This window comes from Acanthisitta chloris, unplaced genomic scaffold (genome assembly GCF_000695815.1).
Source record: "Acanthisitta chloris isolate BGI_N310 unplaced genomic scaffold, ASM69581v1 scaffold25702, whole genome shotgun sequence".
Classification (NCBI taxonomy): domain Eukaryota; kingdom Metazoa; phylum Chordata; class Aves; order Passeriformes; family Acanthisittidae; genus Acanthisitta; species Acanthisitta chloris.
Genome location: NW_008661442.1, coordinates 28,019 through 37,134, shown reverse-complemented (window position 1 = coordinate 37,134; position 9,116 = coordinate 28,019).

Below are 9,116 nucleotides of genomic sequence, written 5' to 3'. Positions count from 1 at the left end.
CAAGTGCTCACCCTGGCACTGGGGAAAGCCCATCGGCCTGCAATCCTCAGGGCAGGAGGGGAAGGCAGGGGGAGGTCCCTTGTCCCCATGTGAGTGGCTTTCTCCTTAACCCGTCAGCATTCAATCCAGCCGTGGCTGCCCCATGCTGTGCTGCTACAGCATGTGTCTTCTCCTTCTTGGGTGCTCTGGCTTCATCTTGAACTATGGATATATCTGAACACTTACTGAAAATAAAAGCAGATGAGTGACAAACCCAGCTAGTCCCTGAAGAGAAAAGGTCATCACCAGAGCCAAGTCCCTACTCCCCACTGTGTTTCTCATCTCCTGGAGCCCTCTGCCAGCCTCATCAGTGCTGTCCCACATCACCCACCCTGTGCCATCCCCTGCAAGACTCCAACCAAAGCCCCAGCAACTGACACTGGCATCCAGTTCAAAATGCCTTGATGCCTGTGTCGCTTCCATGCCAGACCACTTGTTCCTCCATCCTGCTTGGCAACAACCCAAAATCAGGTGGGAGCAGAGACCCCTCATCCTGCAGCCAGTTGGGAGCTGCAGGAGCACAGCACATCCTGACCATTCCCCTTTCTCTATGCCTGTCTAGGCTCTGACAGGCATTTCTCTATGGGAGGAAGGCAGCTTGAGGCACAACCATCAGTTTATTCCTGCTCCAGGACAGCTAGAGAAGATTTGTCTGGCCTTTCTGATGTGCAAAGACACCCCAGACTCACCCAGACCACCGAGCAGCTCTACCCCATGGGCTCTGATGGCCAGCATCCCTCCCCACCATGGGCAGCCCTGCCAGGCTGTCCGCTGCTGGAGATTTCTTTCTACCCTCAGCCTCCTGGCGAGCTCAGTGCTCCGAGCTGGAGACTGGCTTGACATCTCAATCCGGAGATTAGGACCGAGACTGGTCACTACCCAGTTCTGGCGAACACCCTTCAAATAATTTGATTAATCATCTTAGCCCCACTTGGTGCAGTTGGCATCCTCCAGAATCAAAGCCTCTCCTGAAATGCTGTGTCAAAAACCCATAAAGCTGCTGTAAAGGTTCAACCAAGCATGGACCAAAGCAGAAGCCGTTACTCCAGAGGCTGTGCACTGAGTTGGCTAAATACTCCCTCTAAATATCTCTACAGCTAGCAGTCAGAGACATATGAGATGTGTAACAAATTGCACAGGGACTGCTTTCCCTCTCTCATTGTTAGGAAGAGATTTTTCCCCCCCCTCCTGCATTTCTATTTATCACAACGGGAAAAAAAGAAACGTGCCAAAAGGATTTTATAGTTTCACTTGGAACAACAACATTTGGACAGCCCCAAGGATAGCAACTGCAGCAATCATGAAAAAGTAATACTTTGCGCTTCTGTAGTCCCTTTCATCCAAGCATCCCACAGCACTTCGCAAACGTTGGCCCTGATCCCGCCGAGGCCCATGGATCATCCTATACAGGAATTCATTCCATTGGGTTCAGCAAATCAGGGCCCTGGGGCTCTGTGGGGCTCTGGAGTTGCTCACCTCCACACTCGCCGAGTCAGCTGCTCCATCAGCACTCACACTGCATCCTGAGGTATTTGTTGATATTTAAGTCTGAGCTCCTGAAGTCAGGGGATTGTGTTTCCATATTTCAAACCTCTCTGGTTTGTCATCTTGGTGCAATCCCTACAACAGGAATCCTAAATCCCAGAAAGCAAAAGAAAAATAAGACAAACCAAACACCCTCCCTTTCCAGCATGGTGCTTTTTTGCAGGCTCATCTCTCTTTGGAGTTGTGTTTCAGGATTTCTGTATTTATTTTCACCAGAAGACAGCAATTCCTGCACTCTAATACTCATAAAAGAATAAACCCAGCTGATCTCAAACTGCTCAGGGAAAACTATGGCAGGGAGAGCGATTTGCCAAACTCTGCAGCAGTGAAAAGAATAAACCTCATATGTCCTTGTTCCCAGTGCCTCTCCCTGCCAGACAGACAGCCACAGTGCAAGCAGTTGAGAGTTTGGTTGGAGTTTCTGCACTCATTGTTTTCTTGTGTAGAATCAAACCCAGTTTCTTTCTTGCTATATCCAATGCCCCAAAGCCCCATCAGGTTTGGAAGGCCATGAACCCACGGGGGCAGCATTCCTTCTTCTCCCACTCATGCTCCAGCACCAAAGAGTGGCCAGCATTCAAGACGAAGCTCAAGTCCCTCTTGCAGGACTCCTAGGGGTCATCCTCCCTCTAATGGAGACCTTGTATGTCACCCCTTTAGCCTCGGGCTTGACAACTCCATGGAGGACATGCCATTGCTAATGAATCCTCCTGCCATAGAGAAGCAGTGGGAGATAATTAGCTATTGCTAGAAGAGCAGATTCCTTTAAGCATGAAGGGTTGCCCCTTCCTCTCCACGCCCCAACCCTGACCTTGTTTGGTCACAAGATTGCTCACAAGCATAGGGACAATGATGTTTCTGCAAAGATCCCTGGAGAGTCTGTTGACAGTGCCTCACTGGGATGACTCAGCTGAGCAGGAAGCATTGACCCATGGAGGTGCTGGGACATCATCCAGTGCTTTTCTGGACACCTTGAAGGTGTTTACGGCTACCCTGGGAAGTGTGGCACAATCTGACCAGCTACCAACCATGGCTGACAGCCCTTCAGGTCTGTTTTTCGCTTCTGGGGACACTTCCTGCAAACCATCCAGCCTCTCTGTGCCCCAGCTCCTTCCTCTGTGAGGAAGGACATATTCAATGCACTTGGAGATGTACAGCTGAGCAGCGTCGCGGCCTGCGGTTAAAATCCAGCAGAACTTCAAACCAGCCTTTAACCTCTCTTACCTCTGTGCTATCTTCCAGTGAAATGAATCCCTCATATCTGCCCAGTCCAACATCTTTGTCTCAGCAGAGACAGCCTCAGCCTTGCCTTCCCTGACCCCCTTTTCCTCCAAGACGCTCATGCAGACACATGCACGCGGGGAGATCGCCCTTAGCACTGGAGGGGAGCAAGATGCAATGGAAGAGCATTAGGTGGAATGAGAGATAGCAAAAGCACAGGCATATCAGACGTCTCCAGGCAAGATAACATGATAAATAATCAATCAATCCCTACAAAATCCTTAAGTGCTTGATGTATCCTCCTGCAAATTGAATCACTTCTTCTACCAGGAAGTTCTCTCTTGTAAATAAATGAGAGCAGAAATGGCCCATATTGAAAAATAATGTTGTTAAAACCACTGATTAAGTTTTACACAAGCATATGAGAGCAAACTAAAAGGTTTTAGCTTTTTAATTTAAGAAATGAGGAATATGATATAATTTCAATTTGTGATGAGATAAGATGTTCTCGATATTGTGGCTTCAATTGGATTATATCCTAATGTACTTTTATAAAGTGTCAGGCTAGCTGCAGATTAAGGTATGTGTGTAATATTCTTTATTAACAATTTAATGGACTTGCTTTCACTCTATCCATCTTAATCAGTGTTTCCAGTCCACCTGGGAGATCTAGTTAGTGCAGAACCTGAAACTCCAACCTGATGAAAGAGGGAACTCAGTGATCCGTCAGTGTCAAAAACAAGAGGGAAGCACTGATAAAAGACTGTTGAGGATCATCTTTAACCTCCTGTCATCAGCACCACTCCAAAAGCTCTCAACAACCACTCTTGGAGTCACTCAGTGAGACATATGCCCTCCTCAGGTCTGCATCCTACCCCTGCCAGAATAATAAAGGGGCCTTTGGCAACAGGCAGAACTTCCTGGATCACAAAACGCAGTTGCCTGATCTCGAGGGACCTGCTCCTATAATCCTATTTTACAGTCAAACACCAGTGCAAGAGCAGCCTGGTTGTGTGGACTCTCCAGCGCTCGTCCATGGTCTCTGCTCTGGTGCTTAGACACTTCCATCTCATTTCCCTCTGAAATTTATTCATGCCTAGTTTGTATCTGCATGTTCTGGTATCAAGACTGGCCTTCAGCTTAACTAGCTCTCTCCCTCCCTTGTGTTTTATCTGCCTATGCAATCACATCTCTCAACCTTCATTTCGTTAGACTAAATAAGCTGTGCTCATTTTGTTGCCACTCCTAAATGGGCATTTCAACACTTTTCCTACTCTAATGGCTCTGGCTCTGCACCTCTTCCAGTTTTCCAGACTGCACACAACACTCCAAGTCCCACCATGCTTCTAATACTGTTTTCCATCTTTCCTGGAAGTGCTGTCTCTCCAGATAGCTCCAAGAACCACGGTGCTACCCCAGCCAACTCCTTCTCTCTGAGCACTGACTTCTCTGACCCTTAGACACTCCTGGAGGGGTAAGTCCTCCACCCCAATCAAGGCCTTTCATGCTGCAGGGTCTTGGTGAGAAATTGCTGTTTCACACACACGTCAGCCCACTGCAGGGTGACTGGGATGGCTCATGATACACTGCACGAGATCTCACCTCTGGCTTGTTCCCCACCTCCCTTTCCCCACGCCTGGACTGACGTGTGCATGCACAAACAGGGACTTGGTGCAAGGAACCAGGAGCAGAAGCCTTGTAAATAATGGCCAATCGGGGAAAAAAAATAAAGTATATACATCTCATCTGCTTTAATTCCCTTGCAATGCGATGATTCTGCAAGGGTGGGTCGGTGGTAGCTGCAGGTGCTCCCGGACGGGGGAGGAGCACAAAAATGAAGTTGTTTGCGGCTTTTGATTCCATCCCTGGAATTATTTACAGCTGCAGGCAATATTAAACTATGTAGAGCAAGTGTCCTCATTTACATGCTAATTCATTTATACCCTCTGGATTGATTTCTCCAATTCATTTTCAGCCCACTAACTCTTCTGATATGAATTATATTATCACCTCCAGAACAGCAGCAGGGAAATGTGACGAAGCCACCCCAGCTCTTCTGATCTCTAATTGCCCTCGCTGTTCGGAGCCGGCGTGGCCAGCTGCAGCTTTGCCTCCTGGCTACCAGCACCCAGCTTCCTTCCACCTCCCGGAGACAAACCAGCGGTGTGGCTCGGAGGGCGAATCACCCACCTCCATCACTCGTCTTATTCTGGGGAAGACCCAAGTGAGAGGACCTTGGGCTTGCTGCCTTTGGAAATCATTCCATCTTTCTGCCCAGGAGGAGGAATACCTCATTTCAGAGAGCAAAACTGAAGTCCATCTGTGTGCTGCAGCGGGAAGTCCTGGAGCTGTAAAGAAATTGAATTAATCCTCGATTTCCCAAGGGACTTTCGGAGGCTTCTCAGCTTTTCACAGCAGCCTCACACCCTACCGGACAGACAAGGCACATTCCCAGTTCTCGCTCGATGCCTTGGGAATGAGGTACTCACCAGTGGAAATGACTCACCTCCAGAGGAGAGAGAAGAGCAGGGAAGTCTGTCCATAGGTCGCAGCAGCTGGAAGCAGTAGGGCTTTTCTCCTGGTGGATGAATGAGGTTTAGGCATTCTTTTCCAGGAGGCATATCCAAATACAGAGATGCCTCTCTGGAATCTGTGGTTGAAGTCTGCCAAGGTAACAGCAGAGAAAAGATCCATTTTCTGCACACCATCTAAGCAGAAGAGTGAGTCTCCAGGTCACCAGATGGACTTGAGGGAGGGGAGAGAAGTACTCCTGTACCTGTGTGAGTCAGCAGCTGAGGAATCACAAAGAAGATGCTCAGCTGGACTAGACATCTGAGTCTGGACCATTGTGGTTCATGCTGGCCACATACCTCCCTCTCCCTTTGGCCCAAAGAACTGTTCAGCACAGGAACCCAACTTGTGGGATAGAGACGAACACTGTGTTGCATATAGATACATCCAAATTGGGTAAATACACATAGTATTTGGTATTTTATAGACTTCCAGGCACCTTTCTGCAGCCAAACTCCTTCCTTGCTCATACCCAGCATTTTTTTGAACAACATGATCTGCCAGAGGGACTGCTGGAAGTTAAATGAGACCACTTCCCCTCCAAAATCCTGAGCAAAATGAAAGACATAGGGAAATAAAGAAATTATTTACTGGCTAGCAGGGAAAGGACAACTCTTTGTTCCTGATTTACATCATCTGAAACAATTAACTTGTGAAAGCCACGATACTGTTCCCCTTGGCATCCAGCTGTTTATTATGCTTCAGACCATTTCAAGTGAGCACTTGAAAAGGAGAGGGAGCCCCTCTGCCTCCTGATCACTGGAGGGAGGGAGAAAGTTGTCCTAAACGGAACAACAGACTGTCCCTTCTTAATGCCACTTCAAAGCTCCTCGGACAGGAAAATTGATAATTGCGTCAAGTACAGTTTTTCTAAACTTCATCATTTAGTGCTGAAAAGTGGGCTGTTGAATTCATATAGTTCTTTGATCAAGACCAGTTAATTAAGTTATTCCCTTGATATGACTCTTATCACTTTAGTGCCAGACCTACATCACACTTATGCAATTCACATCCTGGCTTTGATATGAATCATATAAGCTTCCCAGACCACAATCACCAGGTTTCTGCAGAGTCAGTGCCACCTTGCCAGCTTCACCAATAGGATGGGCTACAGGTCAGTTATTAAAAGAGACATTGTGCAGCATAGAAGGTTCCTGGACCAATTGTAATAAGGGAAGTTATGTATGGACAGAAACTACACCAGTCCTTTCTTCCAGACCTTGTAATTTCCAGTTACAAACTTGCAGTGCCTCCCCTGTCTCCTTTTTGAAATATATCCAGCAGTACTGATAAAAAGCATGCAACTAAGTGTTTATTTTACCTTCATCAGCAAGACAACTGAACTTGATCTGTCTTTTATTATCTATTGCAACAACATCACACATACAGTAATAAAAGGTGGTAAAATTGAGTGTGAATCCTGAAATACAACACTCTACACTGAACTCTGTCACAGGCATTTCTGTTTAAGCAGGTTTCCCCTGATTTTCCCATCCATTCCCCACCCACACTCCCTCTTCTGCCCTGACCACCCGTCACATTGGCTGTCCCATGACTTCTCCTTGCCACAGCAAAGGGTTTCTCTGCTTCATGCAGCTTTCAGTGACTCCTGTCATCCCTTCCCACCTGATACCTCCTGACCCCTCATCTTCACAGCCATCCTCCAGCTACCCTCTGTTTCTGACCAACCATCCAGTGACTCTCAGCAAATCCTCCTCCTCCTCCATACTTCTGCTTTCCACGGGAGAGTGACAAGCTCCAATTTAGGTCTCCACAGTTTTTCTTGGGCTTATCCCCTTAAACCGGATTAGCTAACGTCTTAATGCCAGTGACACCAGTCACAGCTCACCATCTGATCCTGCCTTTCAGGATTTGCTGCATCTATGCACTTTCCATTGCTAAACTAGATCCTCTGATCTTTCATTCCAAGCCCCCCAACTCCCCATCACCATCATTCTGCCATCGTGGCCTGCTCGTTATACTCTTCATATCTAGGAGATGCCCAGATCCCCCTTCCTCACCCAACACCTCCAGGGCCTGAACTCTTCCAGCTTGCTGACAACCTTTGTGCTTTCCCTGTTTTCATACCTACATCTTTCTCTTCCAGACTGTCTCCTTCACTATAAGATACAACCCTTCCTGGAAAACTCATGGCATCCCTTCCTTGGGCCTCCTTTTGCTTTGTATCAGATACAAAATCTTGAGGATTCCTTCCCCAGCACCTTTTACGCACAAACCAGCCCATGTGGTGACTCTTGCTTCATTGAAACCCCATTTAGAGATCCCATGTCCTTCCCAAGCCTCCTTCAGTCTCCATCCATCTCCATCACAGGGTGGAGATGCTGCTGCTGTAGCACTATCCATGCAGCAGTGCACGAAGAGGAAGGAAGTTGTTTTCCTCCCAACACCACCTCTTTGCCCAAAACCATCTCATAGACATCTTGGGGTCAAACCAACTTCATCAAACTCTCTGTCCCACTAACCTCTGTGTTCCTGAATTTTAGGTGATTCCCTGCTCTCTGAGTGGAGGTGAGGGACTCTTTTTAGACCAGGAAAACAAGTATTACAGAGCAAGGACCAGCTGCAGCTCCCGAGGAGGTTCTGCAACTGGCATCCACTTGTGACCAAGAGACAAGATTGTGTGATCTGCAACTTACCCCCATGGTCCTTCCTTGCTGGGATGCAATGGAGAAACCACTGTGAGCAGCATGAAGGAAAGACCAGCGATGGTGGGCTCTGGCTCTTGGCCTGCTCACTCCCACCATGCCTCTAGGTGCTCCCCAGCATCCCCACCATGGTTTGCTCTGGTTCTCAGCCCATTGCATGATGCAAAAACAAGTCACGTTCTCTGTATCGATCAGGCTGTCCCTCCACACACATGTTCCCTTTGTCCCCCCTAAAATAAAGGCCCAACTGAGAAGAGTCACCAGCTGGAGTTTAATTTCAGACACCAAGGCGTATCTGGAGCCAATTTGCAATGCGCTTACTCCGAAAATCACCCTCCCCTGTGACGCTTGACAGCTCCAGACCACAGTCCTGCTCTTAGCTCCGAAGGAAAAATGTTTTAATTTGTCACAAACCAATTATAGCGTCTCATCTATCCCTGAATTACTCATCTTGGCTACAGTCTAGGACAAAGGGCCCCTCTGAGAGGAGATTAGACATGGATATTAACAAGAGAAAAAGTGTCCACTGTCTCACCTTGCTGGGGACGCAGCTTCCAACGAGACAGGAAAAGGAAACCCCTCCTGACTGACAGCCAGAGGGAGGGCTCCCATCCCACAGCAAATCCCTCGTTTCACGCGGAAGAATAGTCACGACAAACTCCGTATTCAAATAATATTCATGCATGGCAGATAACAGAGTCACGGCTGGCAGAGCTGCAGCATGAATATAAATAACCTTCGCTCCCTGGCTTGCTGCTGCAGACGCTTTGCCACTGTGCTGGAGAGTGGGTGAAGGGACTGTCGTGGTGCACAGGGTAAGGATGCTCCAGTGGGTGCACTGGCTCATCCCAGCTCCATGTGCCACTCCTTTAATGAAGCCCCTTTCCCTGGAGCCTTGCACTAGGCTGGAACGGCCTCCCATGGACTCCTAACAAAGCTCTCCTCTCCAGCCACCTCCTCACACCCCAGCTGCCAGGTGTATTTGCAGCTCTCATCAGCACATCAGCATCCCTCTGAATTCTTGCTTTGGACCAGACCTGGTTTCCCAGGCTCCAAGTCCCTCCATGTCAGTGC